This window comes from Peromyscus leucopus, chromosome 12 (genome assembly GCF_004664715.2).
Source record: "Peromyscus leucopus breed LL Stock chromosome 12, UCI_PerLeu_2.1, whole genome shotgun sequence".
NCBI classification, from domain to species: Eukaryota; Metazoa; Chordata; class Mammalia; order Rodentia; family Cricetidae; genus Peromyscus; species Peromyscus leucopus.
The window spans coordinates 43519092-43545422 of NC_051073.1; positions in this window are offsets into that span (position 1 = coordinate 43519092).

Sequence of the window (26331 nt, forward strand, 5' to 3'; positions counted from 1 at the left end):
TTAAATATTAAAAGCATGAATTAGAGAAATATTTTTATAGACTATAATGTGTTTTACAACTTGGGTGGCAGGAATAGCTTTTCAATAATACTTAGCCATTACTTAGAGCTGTCTCTTGTCTCAGTATAAAACATTATAAAACCATAAATATTTAATAGTGCAATTTCAGACATTTAATTATTTAATATTTTGAATTGAATTCAGATGATATTTTAATATATATTTGTGTGGGTGACTTGGATATTCTCTATTTAATTTAATTATTATATATGGTTAGCCAATTTTTAGCTAAAACAAAAAGGATCCCAGTTTGTTACATCTATAATAAGATGGTTAATTAAAATTAGCTGCTCAAAGTCAATACAGCATTTTTACTGCCCAGGAAAACACTTTATTTACTATAGCAAATCTCAAAATCATTTGCATAAAAATACAGAATTTTTTAGTTTGATTACAAAAATCTGAGTGATTCTGAATAAATCACCTAATATTTGTCATTCTTCATCCTTTAACAACTGACATCTAATCATATCACCTTACTTAGAAGTCACTTTTGACATTAACTGACTCATTTATCAAACAATGGCCCAAACCATTTTTGACATCTAAGTGCATTAGTTATCAATGTGTGTGTATATATATATATATATATATATATATATATATATAATTTAAAACTAAGGCAAATAGTATGTGTTTATGAAGCTGCATGCTTATCACAACTGGAATGGAACAAATCTGGCCATGCTTCATAATGACTTAGTCAGAATTTTTTCAGGTTGGATTTATTTCAGCAGTAGTGTGTCCTTATTTCTACTTTGATGTTCACACTTTCTTACCCTTAATCACTGCATTTCTTTTTCTTGATAGATGACACATTTCCATTTATTCACACATTCATGATTATTTGATAAATGTCTTGAATAAAAAAAATCTATTTAGAGAATAAATACAAGATTGGGTGTGCATTTAGCAATGAGTAGTGAGCCATGAACTAAGCAGAAACATTCTCTAATTCCTACATCTTTGCACCCCTTCTGTTCCTTCAAACATATCTCCAGTTATATGAATGTGCTTGTATATATATATATGCATGTGTGTGTATTCTGCAAATTAAAATATTAATGTCTTCAAAATATCTAGTGGAGTCATGACATCTTTATATCTTCATACTATTTCATTTTATAAATTGAACATCTGCTGTTAATAATTAGTTTTTATCATAATAAAACAAAAGGGTTTAATTTCATAAGAATTACCAGGATATATGTTATTGCTTTTACAACACTTTAGTCTATGTGTGAACTTAAGCATATTTCATAAAAAACTACATTTATTGACTTCTATGGGATATTAATATACAAATGCCCAGAGAATAAGAATTTAGACAGGAATCAACCCATAACATTGGAAGAAAATTTGAAAACCACCACAACATGAGTCAAACACTAGCAGTGAATAACACCAAAGAAATCAGGGAATGAACGCACATTCCCTGAATGAATATTGCTTACTGAAATGGGTGAAGTTTTCTTAGGGTTTAGGCAGGAGAAACCAATTTCAAACCTCTTGTTTTATGGATTAGTTATTATCATTTTATACTATTTTATCTTCTCTTTAACTTGTTTTTTTTAATATCCTTATCATGTCTTATTTCTTTTTTACAGATGTTTTGAAAATATTCTATGTCATCATTCAGGGATATATCTTTTTTTATGTTGCTTGAGAAGAATTTAACTACCCACTGCCATATCTCTACCCAAAATGAATTATAAGGAAAAGTAAGAAAATTCATACTATATAATCTTACTTTTTTCTTATTATACTATATTTTCCAATGGTGGAGTATGGTTCAGAATTTAGAGAAAATAATGCATAAAAATATTAAAAGAAAGTTAATGAAAATGCATGACAAGAGATTTAGAAATATATTATTGACATCTGGAACTGAAAGCACCAAATTCAATCTATGTGTTTAAATATTACTCATAAGTAATCCAGACAGGCAGATCTAAAGGAATCTTATTCATTTATAAAGTGATACTCAAAAGTAGACTGATCATACTGTTATGCATCTCCCCAACACAAGCACACCATCTATCATTTTAGTACTTTTTCTTATAAATTTATTATAACAAAATTACCTACAAACCACCTACCACTACTTCTATGGCTGTGTACCCTTAGAAATTGACTCACAATGTGTGAATAAGCAAGAATTTTAAAACTACTTAAATAAGATGATCTAAACAATTACCCCAATTAATTCAGACATTAGTGGATGTCAACAAAACTCAGAGGACCTCTTTCTGATGTTTGTAGCAGGATTTCTTGTACTGCCAGCCCACAAATCATGACATGGAGACATATTATTCATTGTGAAAATTTAGCCTTAGTTTAGGCTTGTCACTAGCTCTTGTAACTTAATTTAATCTTCTTCTCTTCATATACATTTTGGCTCAGGGCTTTTTACCTTTCCTTCATTCTGTATGTCCTGCTTTCCTGCTTCTTCCATGTCAGGCTGGCTGGTGGATGCCTGGATGCCTGGGCCTTGGTGTCTCCCTCTCTTTCTCCTTAGTTCTCTCTTGAGCCTAGATTGTTCTTCTAATTTATTCTCGCTGCCTATCATCCCCACCTATTCCTCCACTACCTAGCTATTGGCCGTTCAACTTTTTATTAGACCAATCAGGTGCCTTAGGCAGGCAATGTGAAGCAGAGCATATCTTTACATAGTGAAACAAATGCCATATAAACAAAATCAACACTCCTTTACATAGTTAAAAATGTAGCATAAACAAATGCAACACATCTTTACAGAGTGAAACAATTATTCTGCAACAGAAAAAAATGTAACACATATTTACTTAGTTGAATAAGTATTCTACTCCACAACAGGTGGTATTAATTTAATAACTTGGTCAGTGTCAGTGTTGCTACTAAGTTTTGCCAATACCTTTCTGTAGAGAACATAAGCAAAATTAATTCCTAGTTGAGGAGGAGAAAGGGATAGAAGAAAAGGGAAGACTTTGTGTGAAGCTGTTTATTTTCCCTTTCAATTTACAGCAACTATTCCCAGTAATAGTCTCAATTATAGCAATGATTCCCATAATATTTCCAAGTATTATTATTTTTATTAATACTATTAATGTTTCATGATATACATCATGTTTATGAGTGTAATCCCTTTGCTTGCTGTTGTGTTCTAACAGTGAATTAGAATGCTATCTGATTTTCTAGATGGAATGTTGTGAAGAAAATACTTTTTGAATAATCCTAAAGGGACAGTGTTGTTTTTGTGCTGTAAGGTTCAACTTCTGCATTTGTACTTTAACAGTAATATGTTTTATGCGATCAAGATTTTTGTTAGTCTCACTGCTCATGAAGAGGTTTACTTAAACCAGAAATAATTCTAGCCCATTTGTCCTTCCAGAGGTCATTTGGTTGTAAAGGTGTGCCGAGAAGCTCTCCAGCAACATGCCGGCTCATCAAGACTTCAGGGAGGCAGAAGGTTAAAGAATTGTGATGCTTAGTGTTAACTTCTAGAGCTGAGAATCCCCAGTGTGATGGATCTTGGGACATACTTATAAGAGATTACCTTGATTACATCAGTTGAAGTGGGACCACCTCCTCCCCACCATCGGGGATAGGGAAAATGAGCATAAAGTACACATTCATTCCTCTCTGCTCCCGACTGGAGACTCAGTGTTTCCAGTTGCTACAAACTCAAGCTACTTTTACTTGCCCACTAGGACTGACAGTGCCTTGAACTGTGATCCAGACAAACAAAAACAAACAAACAAACAAACAAACTCCATTAAGTTGCTTAAGTCAGGGTATTTTATTCACAGCAAGGGTTTTCAATTGTTGTATAACTGTCATCCCAGTACTGATTTTATTCTTGAGAAAAATAACACAATAACACATAAGAGTGCCATGGTTTTCTCCTGGGAAGAAATACCAGAAGGAAAAAAAAATGTGGCATGAGAATGAGTCTATGATTATCATGAGGGCAAGAAACTGAAATTGTAATGTGGGGAAAGGTAAATTTTCACCAAGAAGGATTCTATAAAGGAAACTTCTAGAAATGTAATATGATATCTGTCAACAATTACAACACAGTCTACACTAGACAGGACTGTGGATGCTTAAGCCCAAAACTGCAACTAGTGATCCCTGAGTCAAACCAGGACTGCAAAACATCACTTCAAGTCTGGGCCATAGAGAATTTTCCAATGAGTAAGTATTATTAGCTACACATACTGCGAAACCAGTTAGATGATACAAAGCATTGCTTCATAAACACTAATCAAATCCTAATTTCAGATCTGTCTTGAGAAAGCTTAAAAAATTAAACCCGTACCCGGCAACAACACACAACTGCCTCCCAAACAGATCAAGCCAAATGACTGTCTCACCCGTTCAGGGGGCCTGATCCAGTTGGGGGCCCCTCAGCCTTTGGTTCATAGATCCTGTGCTTCCATTCATTTGGTTATTTGTCCCTGTGCTTTATCCAACCTTGGCTTCAACAATTCTCGCTCACATAAACCCTCTTCTTTCTCACTAATTAAACTCCCAGTGCTCCACCAGGGGCCCAGCCGTGGATGTCTGCATCCAGATTCCTCAGACCTTCCTTGGATGGGGTTTATGGCACAACTAACAGGGTGTCTGGCCATCCCATCACCAGAGTAGGTCAGTTCCTGCCATCTCTCGACCATTGCCAGCAGTCTTTTGTGGGGGTATCTTTGTGGATCTCTGTGGGCCTCCCTAGCTCTCTGCTTCGGGTCCTGGGCTACTTGCATGAGTTGGCTGTTTGAATCCTGGGACCTATGCAGGGACGCTTGGCTCGGTCTGGGAGGGGGGGACTGGACCTGGCTGGACTGAGTCTACCAGGTCAATCCCGGTCCTCAGGGGAGACCTTGATCTGGAGGAGGTGGAAATGGGGGGGGGGGTGGGGGAGGGGGAGGGGGGCGAGAGTGGGAGAACAGGGGAATCTGTGGCTATTATGTTGAACTAAATGATGTTGTAAAATAAATTTACTTAAAAAAAAAAAATTAAACCCGTAAAGACTTCCAGAAAGCAGAAGAAAAAAAAATAATAACTGTGATACTTTATCTTGTCAGTTTGACAGTGTCCAGCTTGATGGGTCCTAGGGCATACCTGTAAGACATACTATTCCTCACTAGAATAAATATCTCAGAGATGGATCTGAGATATGAGTGAATTAAATCCTTTATGCAAAAAAGAACTTTATCAGAAAGTTTAAGACTTACAAAATCTACACTACAAATAGAAATTAGTGATAGTGGAAATGTAAAACAAGATCTCAAATAAGAAGGAAAACAGTGAAGAGAAAGAGTAAGAAAAAAGCAGACTTTCATATTGGAAGAGAGGTACTTTGAAGTAAGTATTGTAAATATGGCCAACTGCTTAAGAAAATGTGTTATACTTATCCAGAAGGCCTTCTGGATAAGTGAGAGAGTTGATTAGCTTTAACTGTTTGGGAGGCCACCAGGCAGTGGAGCCAGGACCTGTCTTTGGTGCATGGGCTGGCTTTTTGGAGCCTGGGGCCTATCTTTGGACACCTTGCTCAGCCTTGGTGTAGGCAGGAGGGGACTGGACCTGCCTCATCTGAATCTACCAGGCTGGACTGACTACCCAGGGGAGACCTTGCCTTGGAGGAGGTGGGAATTAAGGGTGGATTGGAGAGGAGGGCTGGGGGTAGAATGAGGAATGATGGGGGAATCTGTGGCTGATATGTGAAATTAAGTTAATTATAAAATAAAAAAGTATTAAAAAAAATAAAGGACCAAAAAAAGAAAATAAAATGTGCTATATAGTATATACACAATATGTAATAAGCAGAAATATGTGTGTGGTAGTTTGAATATAATTGGCTTCCATGAGCTCATTGGGAGTGGCAGTATTAGGAAGTGTGGCTTTGTTGGAGGAAGTGTGTCACTGTGAAGGCAGGCTTTGAGTTCTCATATATGCTCTAACAATATTCAGTGTCTCCATTTACTTCCTGTTGCCTGCTAATCAAATTGTAGGACTCTCAGCTCCATCATACTGTCTGCATATATGACACCATTTCCCACTATAATGATAATGAACTAAACCTCTGAAACTGTAAACTACTCCATTAAATGTTTTCCTTTATGAGAATTTCTGTTGTGGTGTTTTTTTCACAGCAATAGAAACCCTAACTAAGACAGTGGGTAGAAGATGAATTTCTAAATGGTCTTATTAAATAAAAAACACAGAGCCAAATATAGGGGTGAAAGACTTAGAGAGATCAGGGAAATAGGAAAAGCCACCAGCCAACCTCACCTCACCAACTCTGCAGCTTCCAAATGTGAGTTACTTCCTGTCTACCCACGTCTATATGCCTTGCTGTTCTGCCATCTGCTTTGCTCTCAGAGTGTCCAGCTACAATCATTTCCTTTTCCTACACAGCTCTGTCACTTTCTATCTGTCTGTATAGATCTCCAGACCTCCATGGTTAACTAGTGTTGGAATTAAGGCATGTGCCACCACACCTGGCTCTGTTTCCAGTGTGGCCTTGAACACACAGAGATCCTGACTGCTAAGTGATAAGATTAATGGCATGTGCTACCATTGTCCAACGTCTTTGTTTACTTAAAATGGCTTGCTATTTCCTCTGATCTCTAGACAAAAAAATCTAGAATAATAAAAGATGTCATAGATAAAGAAAACATAGTTAATGAAAGGCATACAAATTGTTACTCACTCTGCAGCCCTTCAGATATCATCATAGTATTGACATGATTTAATCACTGAACATTTGTTGTGATATTAGAACTCCATGAGTAGCTCTATTTTCTATAACCATTCAGTTTTATATGATGTAGAATAAAATCAATAGAAAAATGAATTCAATGATTAAGAATAGTCAATTGTTAAGTGTAAAACTATAATAAATATTAAAGTTAATAAATTTCATGTAAGTGTATAGAAAAACTATATGCATCATATTTTGATAAAATAAGAAATATTTGTGTTTTATTTCTAGTTACTGATACAGAGCTCCTGAAATCCTTGTAGTTTATTGAGTTATAGGGTGAGAGGATCATAATTCATGAACCATAATAATTAAATTCTTTTAATCATAGTTATATTTATACACATTTGAGAAATTTTTGTGAGACCATAGATACTTTGAGGATGGGAGTTGATTGCCAAAGGAACTAACCATATAGTTAGAGTTTGGAACTTCTAAACTCACTTTCATGGTCTACAGAGAGAACAGGACAGGATGCTAAATTACTCACTAGTACTCAATTATACAACCAATAACATTTTCATGACACACTCATTAAGTGACACTTGATGGGCTCCTGGATATCTTATGGATTATGCCTGGTTGTTTCAAAGACCAAGCTTTGATGAGTAAGTCAAAATTTCATTTCCAATCTGCTTCCCCATGGTAGCTCCTCTAGAATCTTAGTTTAAATATACATAATGGCAATTCAATGAATCATACAGCAACATTTCTAGCCTATTTGGCTCAGAGACTATTCATCTAGTGAATTAAAACACATGTTGGAAGAACAGCACATTCCAATTCTACTGGATAGAAAGTCCTGTGCTCAGGACCTTCCCAGGTATCTATGTACATTGTTACACTGATTTATTCTGTATGGCATTGTTTATATAAGGAGCCAGTAAATTAAACATATTTACCTGTGTTTTCTGATCCAATATACCAAATTATCAAAGGAAAAAGATGATTGTGTAAGGATTAGGATTGTAGCCAAGTCAGAGAGATTGCCTAGAACCTGGGCATATAATAGATGAAACTCATAACTAAAATGCAGGAACTGTTATAGGACTGATCTCAAACTACCTAGGAACAATTACCATAAGAACTTAATTTGTGTCTACAGAGTATTAGAGAATTCTTTTATATAAAAGACACCTCACCTTTGACTTTAGGAAGGTTCTGTGGTGCCAAAAAGATGATAAAAATATCTTATAGTATATAAAAAAAATCAACCTTTATATCAATAGCATGTGAATTGAGAATGTCAACCTCGATATCACATCTAAAATAAAGCCTTCAGCAATCAAGCTATTTAAATAAACATTTGAGAAGGTTTTCATGATCTGCACTTATGTTAGAGCATGGAAAAAACCATACATTTTTTAGAAAAGTTAAATCATATCTTCTTAATAATATCAGAAACTGTTAACAAATGAAAATTAAGTAACAGGGATGTTTTAGAACACCAGTAAGCATATGAGACAAGTAAGAGTGCTAAATTCCAGTTTTGAAGAAAATGCTTGCATACATGGAATATTAGGAAAGGAAGAATCATCCCACACTTTATGTTGATAGTTTGGCATTTGATATATTAGAGTAAATGCTTCTGATATCCACAGAGACAGCCTTGACAAAAAGAGAGTGCGACTTGCCATTTAAGTACAATTATGTAATTGAAGACACCATGCTCCTGGGAAGTTTATTGATTTCAAAGACTAATGTACATAACCTGAGATAAGCCTAAAATATCTTTTTGCCAAAAAGTAGAAATATTCTTAACAACATGTTGTGTATAAATTGAAATGACACAGATAATCAGTTTGTGAGGCTTTCATCCATCAAAGTAATTCAAACTTATTAAGTCAAAATTAATGATAAAGTACTTCAAATAAAATATGAAATTTTAACTTGACATTAATATAAGCAAATGAAACATTCATTAAAATGGAAAATAACCGAACAATTGATTACAATTGGTGTAAGAAATTTATCAACAAGTAATATAACTTGCCTGAATGTATTTTTTTTTTAACTACAATGGGAAAATTAGGCACCTTGTGATATAGAAACCTTGACATACCACCATGGCCAAAAGTCAGCAAGAGACCTGATCCCTACAAAGACTAATCAGGATAATTTTATGTTTCTTAAAATATGTTAAAAGGGTTGGAAAATTATGCAAGAAGGAAAGAACAAAACATCAAGAGGGAGAGATTAAAATAATGACCTGCTACACACACAAATGTGCCATGTTATGGTACAAAGACAGAGAGACCCTTCACATGAAAGGAAGCTAAAAACTGTAATGAAATGAATATGTTATGCTGGGTTGGACTGTCATGCTACTTTGAATGAAAAATGTCCCACAATGACTCAGATACTTGAACATTCAGCAATGTTTTAGAAGTTTCACTCCTGCTAGATCAAGTAACACTGTAGGAAGGCTTAGAGAATAAACAGCCTGCCCTTCATCCAACTTACTCTCCCTCTGCTTTGTGCTTGTGAGAAAAGATATGATCTCTACGAATCTGCCTCCTGCCTTATGCTCTCCATTTGCTGTCATGCTACCTGCCATGATGGACACTTTTCCCTCTGGAACCTGGTGCCAAAACAAACTCTTATTTCAATAAGCTACCTAGAGCCAAAATAGAAGCCAAAACAGAACATGTTTTCTTCTATGAGCTACCTAGTTCGTAGTATTTTATTGTAGCAGCAGAAAACTAAATTATACTACCTAATAATTGTCAAGAAAGATAAGTCAACTAAACTAAGTTATGTTGATGAAATTTGGATATGGGTCATGAACTAAAAATCTTTATCAAATCTAAGAATTCTGTTTTGAATTTCCTGATAATATTGTAGTTACATTGCAAGATCATTTTGCTTGTTTAAAAAATAATTGGTACAACATGGGACCTCATAGCTATAGTTTAAACACAGAGAAGACTAAGGCAGGAGGATTGCAAGTTTGAGACCATACACCATAGCCAAAAAATATTCTGGAGAACAATTATTGCAAAAATTTGTGTAACTTAGAATTTCCACATGAGAGACTTGGAATTGACAAGGAATTTTGACTACCTTTTATTGATTTTCCCCTGGAAAGTTCATATATCTGTATAATTCATTCTCTTATTGTCACTGACACTCTCTCTTCTACCCTTCCCATCCCTATTACTTCATTTCCTCTTTAAAGTCCCTTTCTCTCATTCATGTACTTTTATTTATGACCCATTGGTTTTTAAACGGTGTCATCCATGTGAACATGGATTGAAATTGTCCACTGGACTCTGGACAGCTTATCAGTGGGCACACAACTGAAGACAAAGGTCTCCCCACCCCTTGAATTCATCAGAATTAAATATTTCACAAGGAATTATTAAGGTTCCCATGAGCTGCTCCCCAAACCATGATTACCTATTGTCAGGCTCAGTCTTGTGCAACTTGGCATTCATCACAATTCATTTCAGAAAGAAGTTTCTCTGATTCAATATGAGAGTAGTAGCACTTTCCTCTGGTCATAAATATGTATGTTTGTAAGACAGCTTGATACTCTATCAGTTTAGCAAAACAGCAGTAGTGAGTTCCCCCCAAGAACCAAACATTTCATCAGACACAGGTTTAGGCCAATTAGACAGTACTGAATAAGACATTCCTCTTAGAGAACATACCTCATATCTAGTCAGAGATGGGTATTCCTTTAGCCATAGTGCAATATTTTACCAATGAGCACAGCTTGCCTAGGAAGTTTTTATTGTTGTTCTGAGATGGCTTATCTGCATAAGCCCAAGTATGCCTTTTCCCTCCCAGCAGCCTTGAGAGTCACCTTCCAACTCTATAAAAGCAGACTAGCAGAGAGGGAGATTCCAGCTCCAATCCAGATTTGTCTTTATCTTTCAACCAAGATATGGGATATCTACACCAAAAGGATTATGAGCAAGTTCTGGTGGGCATCTAAGAGGAACGTAGACGCCATTTTGTTCAAATCCTCTTGTTTTTCACCTCGATAGCTCTTCTCTAAAGAGATTCAAATCAATTCAGCACAGTTAAAGCTGCATAGTTGTGTCTAATGCTACATAGCGTTCTTCTTTCCACACAGCCTTTCCTCATTACACATATTGACCCTAAATGCAAATTAAAGAATATGCACTAATCAATTGTCTCATGGTGTGAAAATTAAAAAGTTTCTTGCAGAATATAGGGAAAACAGGAGACACCTGTATGTCTTTGCTTTTTTTTTTTTTTTTTTTTACAGTGTCAGGGGAAAATATAAAACTGAGAAATAAAACCAAACAGAAGATATGTATATTTAAAAAAAAAATTCTATTGTTCTCTGTTACTTTTACTTATTCCCCTACAAAGAAGTTTCACTCTTTCTAAAATAAACTTTAATTTGGTTGAAATAAGATTATTTTCCCGCTGATATTACAATGTGCTATTTTTTTCTAGGCATAGTCGAATATTTCCTTAATATTACTAAGTAAACAAAACCTTAAAATATCCATTAAAATAAGGGAGTACAGAATACAGAAAGTGCCTTTGGTTCCTTCCATAGATGGCCCAAGCCTTTGTTATGTGAAATTTAACACAGTACATATAATCATCTGCCCACCTCCCTTACTACTCCATTTTACTTTACTTGGATAACATTTAGGAACAACTTTGAAGTTAAGACTTGAAAAAATACTCTATGATATTCATTCAACCAAATGATCCTGACTGCAAACTACTCATACACAGATTTTATTAAAATGAAAATAAAACACAAAAAGGCCCATATATGGTACAACATTTTGTCTCTTTGACCAAACATGCCTGTTTATTATGAGGAACAATACAAAAATCACTCTAAGAGCAGCACATAGGACAAAGATAAAGACTATAAAGTACATATATAATTACATATATAATATATAAAAATCATAATTGAACTGCAAAATTATGATTTTTATTATTTTAACTGAGATGATCTATTCCACTATAAAAAAGTAAAAACAAGACATTTTCCAAAGATGCAGATATCCAATATGGAATATAAATTATGAAGACAACATTTTTGCTCAAACTTTCTTTTATGTAATTTTCAAAATCTAAATTTCTTCTTCATTATTCATTTTAAGGAATTGTGTTATTGTTTCTTCTGGAAAAAATGATCTTCAGGTTATTATCTTTCTACAAGTGGTTTTCCTCCTAGCATTTGTTTGTATTAATGATTTTTAAATTCAGCTTTCTAAATCATATCTCTGTTAATCTTCTCAATAATAACATTAAAAATTTCCATTAAGGGCATTTTGGCTTCTTCACGTTTACTAATCATTTATTTAACAGTCATTCTGATTTTTTTTTATTAGACAAAGTTTGTATTATTTTTGAGTATAAGATTAAGATTTCAATTATTGCTTCTATTCTAAACTTTTATTTTTATTTAGGTTATTGTACAAGAGCCTGCTTATTTCTGAGTGTACCATGTAGATGAAGGCATCCATGGAGGCCAGAAGAAGGTTGGACATCCTAGACCCAGAGCTATAGGTGATATTGTTCCTTCTGATATTTGTTCTTGGAATACACCTTAGATTCTTTACAAGAGCAGTAGATGCTTTTAACCAAAAGATGCTCTTTTCATACTCTAAATATTAGTTTAATTATTAAATTAGCTGCATTTTTCACTTATAATTATGTTCCTTAAAAAATCAGGTCATACCAACTGTAGGTGTAGCCCTTTCATCCCAGCTTTTGGAAGGCAGAGCTCTACAGCCTGTGCAACATCATTAGTTCCAGGACAACTAGAGCTACAGAATGACATCCTGTCTCAAACACTATCCCCACCAAAAAAAATGGATTTCACATATCAAAAAAGTTTGTTTTGACAAACATCATGCATTCTTCCTCATCTGAAGCTTCTAGCTCCAAATGTTCAGCTGTAAGTATACAAACAGAACTAACTTCAGGAACCATAGAAATATAAAGGGACTACTGTACAAGTGGATGGGAAGAAATAAACAGGAAAATAACCAAGAACATGTGATCTGATCCAGGAAATGGGATAACAAGGGGTGCCACAAATTCGGAAGGGAGAAGGAGATAATTAGAGAAGAAGGAGGGAGGAGAGAAAATAACAGTAAGGATGTGTGAAGAAGTCATAAGGAATCATAATATTAACTATTTACCCATTAATACATGTTGGTCTGTGTATACATAAGCATAAATATAGTTTAAATAAAAATTTCTCATCTAGGATCATGACTCTCCTTCATCAGGGATAGATAACAAGCCCTCTTTTGAGTTGTTTTTCAGGGTTGTTCAAGAGACTTGTGAAACAGACACACTATTATCATTGCCCTTTGTTGCCCCCTAGAGGTAGAACATTATTCCCTATTGCTGAAGACATCATGCACTTCAGATACAGGACCTAGAGGGCTCTGTATCTCCTTCCTAAGGACTATCTTTTCTGACGCCAGAAGGCACCTTACAAACTTCCAAAGGAGGAAAACAAACAACAGTCCTAACCAGCTGTGATGCCTACGAGTCACAAAAACGAGTAACATAGCACAATAACCATAAGGTGTAGTAAGTGGCACCCATATCTTCGTGATAATCAGCAGCTCTCTAATTGGACCCATTCAGATCAGATTTATTCAGCAGAAGAAAATGTTTCCCTGGTACTATAATCCTAGCCAAGTACTGAGGGCTACTGAAGCCATGGATCTCAGAGCATTTACAATCACCACTATACTAGGCCAGCAAAGTCCCTAAATGCTTTCTAAATATCTGTCCTTATTCTCACAGATACGTGGAGGTTTTACCCCGTATGTGTGGTGATATATTGTGTCCCCCAACATATAATGGACCCTAATAAAACTTATCTGGGGTCAGAGAACGGAACAGCCACTAGATTAGACATAGAGGCCAGATAGTGATGGCACACCTTTAATCCTATCACTAGGGAGGCAGAGATCCATCTGGATCTCTGTGAGTTCAAGGCCACACTGGAAACAGAGCCAGACAGTGGCGGGACACATCTTTAATCCCAGAACTTGAGATCTTATGTCTTGCTTGGGAAAGACACATGCCTTAAATCCCAGGAAGTGATGGCAGGAAGCAGAAAGGTATATGAGGCATGAGGGCCAGGAACCAGTGACTTTTAAGCTTTCAGGCGTTTTACCAGCAGTTCAGCTGAGATCCATTCAGGTGAGGATCCAGAGGCTTTCATTCCGAGGAAACAAGATCATCTGAGGAGTTGGTGAAGTGAGGTTGGCTGTGGCTTGTTCTGTTTCTCTGATCTTTCAGATTTCACCCCAATATCTGGCTCTGGGTATTGTGTTTTATCAATAAGTCCATTTAGCAGTTTGTCTTACACTTATGAAACTTCTCTTTGCAGCAGACAGAGACAATTACAGAAAACTGCAACTGATCAAAGCCCAGAGTTGCAAGCTCAGTCCCACTGGATAAATTCATAAAGCAATTCCAGCACTTAAAGCTCAGGGAACACTGAGAAAGAGGGCCAGAAAGATTTGATATGTGACTGTGTCTCCTTTTCGTGTAGGGAACTTCACTCATAAAGTCTCTACAATATGACTGCTTTAACAAGAGCTGAAAAAAAGACAGCAATGATAAACATTCCAAAATGGATGGAGGATAGCTCACAGGCCTCAGCCCTACATAAAGAACTATGGATAGCTAAGGAATGCTGAGAGCTTGAGAATGATCCATCAACTAGTTATACATTTCTAAATGTTCAGCTCTGGAAAACCATACACAAGTAATACATGTATACAGACATGTATGTGTCACAAGTACTGACAAAAGTAGCCATAAATTTGAAAGAGAGGATATATGGGAGGGTTTAGAGGGAGGAAGTGAAAGTGGGGACTGATAAAATCTCTACAATTAAAAGATATAATAAACATATCTGGCTTAAATTTTCTCCATTTATAAATTATTTATTATTTTATCATTTTCTTTTATACTCAAGCTCTATTAATGTTCATCATTTTAAGTTCTAAAACTTAAAAATAGTAACTAAAGGAAAACCTTTGAGCTTCCTTAACTTTTGCATTATACTGTCACTCTACAATATTCAGAAATTATTTTGTAAATTCTGAAAATAATTTTTTTAGAAAATATGCTAATTTTCTTTTTTGGTGTATGTGCATGTGTATTCGTGTGTGTGTGTGTGTGTGTGTGTGTGTGTGTGTGTGTGTGTGTGTGTGTATGCATGTGCATATGAAAGAAGCTGCCTGTGAAATCCAGAGGTTAGATACTTTGGAGCTGGAGTTTCAAACAGGTGCACAACAGTACAAAGTGGGTGGCTTCTGGGATCTGAACTTGGGTCCTCTGAAAGAACACTGTGTGCTCTTTATTCTTGATCTATCACTCTACATGAGTGGTTCTCGACCTGTGGGTTGCAGTAACTCTGGAGGCCAAAAGACCCTTTCACGGGGGTCACATATCAGATATACTGTATATCAAATATTTATGATTTATAACAGTAGCAGAAAATACAGTAATGAAGTAACTTTGTAATAATTTTATGGTTGAGGTTCACCACAACATGAGGAAGGTTGTATATAAGGGTCACAGCATGAGGAAGGTTGAGAACCACTGCTCTAGACACAAGTTCATAGTCTTAAAAATCAGATGCAGAGATATTTGAAGAGCTATTGCCCGCACTTTTTCACTTTGATGGTTATTGTCATTAATGATAGTCTAGTAATTCAATAGCCTCATTCAAATTTTATGTAGATATTTTGATAATCATTAAAATCCATTGAAATAGTGAAATACTCAAAAGCCTTAAGTGACGGCATGTTTGTCGTATTTGGTGCTTCTGCTTAATTTCCTGAGTACACAAAACACAAGAAATTATGTAATTTTGTGTTTCATATCAATTTGCGTTATTTAATAAGGCTCATCATTACCTATTTGCCAAAATACCATTACATGGGGCAACCCTTGTTTACAACTCTAATGCCTTTGCAATGCAACCATTTTCAAGATCATTGTGCAATCTGTTGTTTAAAAACCCTCTTTAAATTCATCAGTGTTTAAAATAATCTAAATATTGTCAAGAGAAGTTTACTATTTTACTTATTATGAGTAATTCTTCATGTTTAACTTATCAAAAATATGACATTAAGTACTGGGAAAAAATGAGGTGTTGTGTCAGTCAACTTTCTATCACGATAATAAATAGCTAAAGTGATGAAATTATAAAGAATTTTTGGCTCATAATTTTAATGGTTTAAGTCAATGTTCAATTATCCCCATTATTAAGCTGGTGATGAGACAGCACCTTAAAGCAGATAGTTAATGGTGGAACATATCCAGTGGCCACTTAGCATAGACAAAAAACAAAAAAACAAACAAACAAAAAAAAAAAAAAAACAGCAGAAAGGGTTTCATGTCACAGCAACACCTGCAAGGGTATTTCACTGCTGTAGTTTGTCCCCAAATTACTTATATTGAAGTCTTGTGTCCAAGCATGTTGTATGTTTAGGAGAGAGAAATATGAGTTTGTGGAGCCTAATGAAGGAAGTTAGGTCATAGGGGTCACACCCATGATTGAATAGTGAAATTCATGCCCCTGTATTTCTCATTCTATCTACTCAGGTATCATGAGGTAAGCAGCTTCCTACCTTCAGATGAGGGTTAGATTCCCTGGAATTGGAGTTCCAAGTGGTTGTAAGCCAATATGGAGAGTGGGAATAGAATGTGAAGCATGTGTTCTTAACTTCTGAGCCACAACAAGAGCATTCATTTTCTTCTTCTTTCCAGCTATTTATTTTTTAAAAAAATAACAGTTTCACTAATTTGAATGTTGATTTTTTTTATAAATATTAAAAAATATGTTTCGGGTTTCCAAACAATTTCACATTTATTAATTTTATTATTTTTAAATTTGTGTTCTGTCCTTTTTGGATACTGTCTTACTCTGGGCATTTAATCTTCTCTTAAGCTAAATGTTCATCACTAATATTTTGCCATTTTTTCAAAATATTTTATTTTTCTTTGACTGGCTATATTCAGCATAAAAATTGGATGATATGTTTGAAGTATGTTCAAAAATGCATGCTATATTTTTGTGACAGTGAAGAAAGATTTTATTCATCAAAATGGCAATATTTTTAAGGACAGTGGTAGCACACACCTTTAAACCCCATACTCAGGAGGCAGAGTCAAGAGCATTTCTGTGAGTTCCAGGCCAGCCTGCTCTACAGAGTGAGATCCAATACAGGTACCCAAACTACACAGAGAAACCTTGTCTCAAAAAAAAAAACAAAACAAAAGAATACTCTATTTCAATTCTCTCAAGAAACTTATTTTTATCATTCACAACTGAATTGACGCATCTACTGTCATAAAAAAAAACACAATCATGGTTACTAAAAATATCATTTTCTAATGTTTTCATGCACACTACTCACAAACATATAATACTATATGAAAAGCAAAATTATAGTGAAAAAAACACCTTAATTTAGTAAAGTCCTATACCCCAAGGTGCTACAACAATGAAGGAAACTCTTCTATACAAGGTCTAAGAACAATGCAGTCAGTCAGCAGGAAGATTCCAGGTCACCGAGACCCATTTAGATTTTTCATCTATAGAACTATGAATTGAAGTTTTCTTATGATTTGAGCAAATAATAATGTACAATTTACAAGCCTTGTAGGAATTACAGTTATTTAAGAAATTGGTTCTTCCTCCCAAACAATTATTCATATTCCAATATTTTTCCAAAGAAAAGTACACTTATATAACCCAGGTTTCAAGATTTGAAGCAGGAGACAAATTTGCTGAAGTAATGTTAGTGTAAGTGTATAGAGAATGAATGAAACACATTCTTCATAGTAACTTTGAAAAGAGAGAAATTAGACGGGCAGTGCTGGCACACACCTTTAATCCCAGCACTCAGGAGGCAGATCTTTGTGAGTTCCAGGCCAACCTGTTCTACAGAGCAAGATCCAGGGCTGGCACAAGAGAGAGAGAGAGACAGAGACAGAGACAGAGACAGAGAGACACAGAGAGAGAGAGACAGAAAGAAATTTTATTCAGTAGCTATAGACTGACACATTAATGTTAGTTAGTCATATCAAAAATAAAATAAAGCTTAGAACTAAATATAAATATGGAAGTTACAATTCAAAATATTGGAAAATTAAATGTCCTTAAATAATGCATAAGCTTATATTTATTTATAATTTAGTATACTTTTATAAACATAATGTGGAAAATTTATTTTAGAAGGAAATATAGCAATCACCTTTCTTTTCTACTTATATTGACTTACTTTGAAACTATCTCCCAAACGTGTTTTATAAACAAAAATAGAATATATGTTAAATATACATGTATGTATTATCTAGTTTTACATATATATTATTTGGGTGAAAGTATTATTACTTATTTATTATTAAATTCCCAATAATTTTCAGTACATATGTAACAAAATCGGAGTTTTATTTTAGTATGATTGATTTTGATGTAAACACAATGTTCAACCCTTGTGGTCTTAATGCAATGTTTTCTACCTAGTCCGTTCCCCTGGGACTGAATGTCCACACTTAAAGAATATGAATCTTCCTTATGTGATAATTAATTGCCTAACCTTAGGAAATACATTCAATGACAAATAGATTTATCATGGTGGCATACAGACAACAGTGCATGAATGAGCATGGGACATTGTACAGATATCCAAAGTATAATTGTGGCTTGGGAAAAACCTCTCCCCACAGATAATAACAGTTCTGTTTTCACTTGGTAGCCTTTAAATATTTTACCAGATATGAGGCTGAAGAAACATAAGATAAAATGAAAAGAAAATCCAGGGCAAAGTTCATGAGACTACACAGTTTATGGTCTTCCATTTCTTGCAACCACACTATTCTACATTGTTGCACATGCCCTTTTATGGGTCAACACATCTATAGTCCATTCCCTGAAGTGTCAGTAATAAATTAAATGGTATTGCTGCTGGTGTGAAATGGGCTGACTATAATGTAACAAATGAACATCTTAGAAACATTAGCCAATCCCCATGATGGATATGAAGATAAATAGGTAGAATTAATGCCAGTTTCCTTGCATATAAGTAATCAATGGCATGTGACAGAAAACTATCTACTTTCAGCCAAAAAAAAAGAAGAAGAAGAAAAAGAAAAGAAAGAGCATGTACTATGTTCACCATTGGAGGTAGTGGGAAAGAATTAGTTGATTAAATATGAAATGCTATTTAAAATAAATTAGTCAATATTTAGACTGATAGGTCAACACACAGATAACTGTTTAATTAAGAGTTTTATTTTCTTCTTCTCTTTCTTTAATTAAAAATATATTCTTATCTCATATAACAAATCCGAACCCCAGTCTCCCCTCTCTCTACTTCTCCAAGTACCTCCTCACCTCCCTTCTCCTGTAGATCCACTCCCTGCTGTGGAATGTCATTCTGTATGTTGTGGATGTGTGTTGCTCTGATTGGTTGATAAATAAAATGCTGAATGGCCAGCACCCAGGCAAGAAGTATAGGCAAGATAAGCAGACAAGGAGAATTCTGGGAAGAGGAAAGCTGAGTCAGTAGTCATCAACCAGAAACAGAGGAAGCAAGATGGCAAGGCAGAAGTGAAAAAAGGTATCAAGCCATGTGGCTAAACATAGATAAGAATTATGAGTTAATTTAAGTGTAAGAGCTAGTCAGTAATAAGCCTAAGCTAATGGATGAGCAGTTATAAAATAATATAAGCCTCTATGTGTTTACTTGGGGGATGCAAGTGGGAGAGATTTGTCCCAACTGCCAGCTGGCCAGGACACAGGAAACCTTCCAACTCCTTTTCTCTTCAGAAAGGAGCAGGGCTGTTATTTGTAAATTCTATTTACAAATAAAGACTTGGAAGAGAGATATTGGTGTTGAAAACCTACTAGATCAGAGAAGCCAAGAAGCAACCAGATAACCTTTCTTTTTGGCTAGTGATCCATCAATGGAGTGTCTCCCCATTCATTCTAAACCCAAAAGACCTGTCAATCTATAATTTCCTCCCTACTCCTTCTTATGTGTCTCTCTATTCATATATCTGGCTCCTCCATAATCACTATGGCTAATTCCTGTCAACTAGTCACTAGTTTGGCACCCTGTTCCAAGGTTGATTTTATTAACACAGTCTTGGGGTTTCACAGTGTGATGAAATATCTTCCAACATTCCCTCCTTTTGTCTAAATAAAAAGGAAAGATTTTAACTCTACCACAGTAAAACTATATACACTAATTACAATTATAAGGTAAGAATTACAGTCACAATGTCCAGTCCATTTTTATTTGCCAAATTCAGAGAAAATACTCTATTATCTATTCTATCTTGGTGAGTCCAAAGTTTTATACCAAAACTACTTTCTATCATAACTTATATTACCAGCCTAAAAATATTCTTTTAGATCTTAAAATATTTTTATAGATAAACAACTTAAACTTTTATGTCTCTCAAACTTATAAATTTTACATCTCTTATGTAAGATTCTTTTCTGAATTTGGTAAGAAAGAAAATGACATAACTATATAGTCTTCAATGTAGCTTGAGTTTCCTCTCTGGGTCCCGCCAAGCCCCAGCAGTCCAACAGGCCACTTATAAAATAAACACACAGATGCTTACATTATTTACAAACTTATGGCCACAGCAGGCTTCACGTTATCTAGGTTTTTATCTTAAATTAACCCATTTCTATAAATCTATACCTTGCCACATGGCTCATGGCTTACTGGCATTTTCACATGTTGCTTATCATGGTGGCAGCTGCCAGTCTCCCTGTCTCAGCCTTCCACTTCCCTGAATTCTTCTCCTCTTTGTCCTGCCTATACTTCCTCCTGCCTGGCTACTGGCCAATCAGTGTTTTATTTATTAACCAATCAGAGCAACAAATTTGACATACAGAATATCCCAGCACTTCAACCCCAATCAGGTACCTAAGGAGGATAAAATATTACCTGAATAAAGAGGAACTGCAGAGCAAACAACTTTCAAAACTATAGAAATGACAGAGACAGCTGGCTACCTTGACAGTCACTCAAGATTCCTCTACAATGTTGGTGCATCCATTTTTGGTCTATAGGGCTAGAATATCTGACAGACTTTATTGTGAAGCAGGAATTTTGAAGGGCTAGCATACCTTGTCTTTGAAGTTTGGTCGTCAATTTCCTTTGTGTTCAGCTTGTCCAATTTAGATAGTATACTGTCAGCAATTGAGGCAGGGGCCATTTCTTGCCCAGTGGCTAACTTTGCCACATTGAAAGAAAATCATATGGAGGTCCATTGATGCCCATCATCTTCTCTGAAGTAGATTTGTGCAGCTAAGAACATACATATCTCACTGTTATAATATGACTTACTTTAAGGCATTATACATGTTATATTCTGTAGGTCTCTGAAGTGTTTGAAGACCACCTACCTATCTAAAATATATCTGTTTAACTTTGAAAACATATCTAACATGGAAAGTTTGATTGTTATAGATGACTGACTACTAACCTGAATTTCTTAATTATCCTAAACAGTTTGCAATAATAGATTTCAGGGAATAGAGCTTTACATTGCATTTTTATATGAGCTGCATAGATACAATACCTTAAACAAAGGTAGAAACAATTATACAGTATGTTATAACAAAAATAACCTTAAGTTTGTATCAATATACAAAAATCCATACCATTTAAGACTAGTAGTTGCTTTATAGTAGATTTAGTAATCTACCTTTTTTATCCTACCATTCCTATATAGATTTTATTCTCTTTTTAGAAAGAGATCCCTGAATCTAACCTTGGCTTAGCTTCCTCCCTGACCATGACCAATAATAACTTGCAACCAACCACCCTTAATGCAGGACAAACATCCATAACCACACAATGACCAAACTCACCCAGTCTACCCCTTGGGAATGTGGGTGTTATTTTCCTAAAATTTCTACCTGCTATCTGGGGGCAATGGCATCTTTAGGGGACTCTGAGAAAATTGAGAAAATGGTCAGGTCCTTTGAGACTAGCTGTATCATTTGTTGTCTAGTTTCCATGTCATGGGAAAGTGCAAGAATTAACTGAAATCATGGCTGGAGTAGTCTGTGAAGCTGGATCCTCTGGGATGGTTGATTTTAAGTAGTTCTGGAAGCAGAGATTTGAGGAAACTGCAAAAGAGGCATTCTGAGAGGTTGGATCACCTGAACTAGTAGCTAGTAGTAGTCTCCATTGATGTCTGGTCCTTTTGTTTTGGAAACACACAAACTTTTAAATGTAACATGCATATCTGCATTAACACAAGTATGGAATGTGTAGTATACACAAATCCACTAAAGATGATTCTCTGCTCTATGTTTGAGCAGGTAAAAGGCATCTGTCAGCTTTATAAGTCTGCTTGAACTGCACAACAAAACTGCAATATAAATCTCCATCCATGCTATATGAAAGAATGTCATGAAATAATGTCATGAGGACTCTGTAGCCAACAAGATTTATCATGTCTCATCCAGTCTCAGAGCTGTTCCTACATACAAGGATCAGCCTATATGTTACTTGTCTTGTAGTTTTTCTTGGTTTCTTTTTTTCATGTCTAAAGTCAAGATTTTCATGAGGTCTTCACTGGTGAAATCTGATCTTTATTAATTTTGAAGAAGTCCATCGCTTTTCATTTCCTGTGGAAACAAAGGCATAACTTCACCCCCAATGCAACTCATTTCCTGACTTCCATTCTGAAGTTAAGACATCCTTAAAATATACAGGATGTTATAATTTTGTATTTTTTTTCTAACAGATGTCTCTCAGCAGCTGTTGTAGTTTGTTAGTAGCATTTAAAAATTTAAAGTTAGTAAAGCATTATATAGGACTCTGACACATTGTGTTATGATAATTTCTGTGGTTGATATATATTGTGCACCCCAATAAACTTGCCTGGGTGCCAGAGAACAGAACAGCCACTATATTAAACATGGGTTTAGGCAGTGGTAGCACACTCCTTAATCCTAGCATTCAGGAGGCAGAGATCCCACTGGATCTCTGAGTTCAAGGCCACACTGAAAATAGAGCCATGTGTGGTGGCACATGCCTTTAATCCCAGCACTTGAGATCTCATGTCTTTGCTTTGCACTGACACACACCTTTAATCCCAAGAAGTGATGGTAGGAAGCAGAAAGGTATATAAGTTGTGAGGACCAGTAACTAGAGGCTTTTTAAGCTTTCAAGCTTTTAGCTTTTTAGCAGAAGTTCAGCTGAGATCAATTTGGGTGAGGACTCAGAGGCTTCCAATTTAAGGAAACAGGATCAGCTGAGAAGTTGGCAAGGTGAGGTTAGCTGTGGCATATTCTGTCTCTCTGATCTTTCAGAAGTTACTCCAATAGCTGGCACTGAGGGGTTTTTTTTGTTTTGTTTTGTTTTTTTTTTGTTTTTTTGTTTTTTTTTTTTTATTAATAAGACCATTTAAGATTCGTGTTACAATTTTCCATCCTTATGTGGCTAATTCTTTTTAAATTCTTTATTAGCTCTTTAGAGACATGACTTTAATATTTTTAAACTATTTTTTTTCTATGACTGTCTTTGCCGTTTCCTTTTCTTTCTTCCACACCTAATCACATTTTCAGGTGTACTGTACCCGTTAAGATGTTTTCTCAGTCTGTATCTGGCATTCTGTGTACCTTGGCTCCAGGAAAATGTTGCTAAGCCATTCATATGTACACCTCCAGGTGTTGTGCCCAGATCGTGACCCCCAGAGAGACCACCAAAGACAAGCATGCCGGAATGCAAAAGCAAGGTTTAATTCTGGATATCCAAAAGCAATACAAGCCTAGGCAGGGACTTCATCCAATACATCCAACGCAGTGGAGGCTGGAGGAAGTGCCCACCTGTCTGCAAGCTCAGTTTTTAAAGGGAAAAGTCACAAGGTTACATCATTTAGGGAGGGGTGCTAGTATGGATACAATTCTGATTGGCTCGCTTCTAGGGACTTCTAGAAATTACTTCTAAGGGAGTGGTTGCCCGCCACCATTTCTCATTGGCTGCCCTCAGGTGGGGACATTTCTGTGGCCAGTTACCCTGGAAACCAGGGAGGGGACATTCCATGGTCTGGCATGCGTTACCTCGTGACTATCTTGTGACTCTGAACTTCTACACTTCCTGGTTTCTGGAATCTGAACTGACTGGTTTCAGTAACTAATGGCCTATTCCCAAAAGGAGAAATCTTAGGCCTTAATTTTAGGGTGAAAGCATTTTGGTCTTATTTCTAAGATGGCTCCTTTTGGTCTCACATTTCCCCCTTCTCATGTGCCTAATGGAACCCAATCATGGGTTTTGGACAGTTAGCTACTAAGTATCCCTCTCTAATAATGGCCATGTATAGTTAGCCATCTTGTCTCTATGCCAGGGAGTTTCATTTTGACTCAGCATTTCAGCCTTTTCTGAACAGGGAATATGGGTGATGTATTCTCTTCTGGAACTGCTTCGAGCTGGCATTGGGGCGTCGATGTCAGGGGGCCCCAAAAGGCTGAAAAGCTAGTTAAAGACTGGGCAAGTGGGCATTTATCAGAAGCATGTAGCTGCCTGACCCCATAGGGACAGGGAAGAACCATGTTAACTGTGCTGGTCCACGTCAGCTTTTAGCAAGTCTGGAGCTCACAGTCATCTGGAGCACACAGTCATCTGGAGCAGTGGAGTCAGTGACTGAAACCTGGAGGTGACTGCCAGCTGAGTAGAAATCTGTTGAGACAAATTTAAACTAGGAACAGAAGTTAAAATTTATGAACTTATTTGGAACCCTTAGGTCCACACCCTTAGTAATGGGAAAATCAGTAGTTCCAAGACCAGAAGAGAGGAAAAATACCATCTTTAGGAATACTTATCTGGGGTCATTTCAACCTCTGTGAAATGGGTCTAGGTTTTTATGGCTCTTTTGATTCTTTGAGGCCTACTTACAAAATGACATAAAAGTTTTAGATACATTAGTATTACCAATCTGCACTGAAATCCATATTGTAAACAAAGCAGGTAATGGGTATCTGTAAAACAGCAGAAGTGGACTCATACCTTTGAGTCCCAACAAGAACTACAGATTTGGGTTATAAGCTTGTGCATTTTCCTTCTGTCCAGAAAGCCAGGTATAAATTGGACAGAGATTTTTGACCTGATGAGAAGCACTTTTAGGTTTACATTTAGACATCCAAAATGTTGAGCTTGTGACTGAATAGTAAGTAGTCATTGCTCTACCAGCTCATCAGGGCTTCTAAATGTTAAGCTCTGAACCATAGAACAGGAGAGTAATCTGAAACATTATGACTTACTTAAACTTTTATATCTTAGAACATTTCCCTAAAAGTGAGCTAACAAGCTAGCTATGGCCTTGCAGAAAGATCTGGTTGTCTGATGCTGCCATGCTGACAAAGTTAGAGCTTGCCTGGCCATCAGTACTGTCAGAGATCTGAGAAGGATAAACTATATCTGAGTGCAGACCAAGAAGCTTCCAATCCTATAAATTACAGGGACCATTCCCTACCCAGGTCTTCATAGCGTTGGAGGCACCAGTCAGAACAGCATCAATCTTCTTCCACCATCAGATCCATAAGGCAGAGTATTTTTTCTGTGGAATAGGGATGCAGAAGACTGACCTTGATCAGGCAAAAGGGTGCAATCAATTCCAGTGTCCTACTGCTCATCCACAGTCTGGACTGGGTCCTGGTGGCAGGCGTTGCATTAGGGCATCTTGCCCTGTGGTCAGCGTTGTCATAATCCAGGCAGAGACGTTGTGGTGCCTCGTACGTAATCTTCTTTGGAGACCTTGGGTCACTGCTAGGATCTGGAAGCCTGTCTGATATAGCAAGCTTTTAGATCAACATTTAAATGCCATATTCTGCAGATCTCTGAAGTATGAGGGCTGTCCAGGTATATCTGAATAGACAAACTTTATTTCTAATTACTTGTTTCAAGCTCAACCCTGAAAATATAACAAACTTAGCAAATACAAGGAGGCTAGACAACATTCTTAAGCCTGAATGTACCTTGAGTAAGGAGAAACATTTTTTAAGCCATTGGATTTTAACTATAAAAACTGTTCTTAAAAGACTGAGATCACTCAAATATCTTCCACCACTGCAACTAGACTTTTTTTGGAACTCTAGTCTTGCCATACATTTGCAAACCTCAGCTGTTTCCTATGATTCCTTTATGTTGCAAAGTTTGGCTACCAGAGCAAGGTATATTCATGTGTATAAAAGCATTGATGTGCAGCTTTAATATTAATCAAATACCTTATTTATTAAACATATGTTGTCATCTATTTAAATTCTCTAGAAACTTGCTGTTGAACACTTGGTAAAGACATAAGTATTAGGTGTTAACCCGAGTAGATCTTTATAACCTTAGTAAAAGATGGCTGCCAGCCACATGGCTGCCTATGAGGTCACCAGCCAAGATGGAGGGAGCCACGTGGTTGCTGTTTAAAGCTCATTTTTCTAAACAATAATTACTTGCACACGTACACACAGTTGGATCCAAGTTACACACATACATACATACATTTAAAGCTTGCTT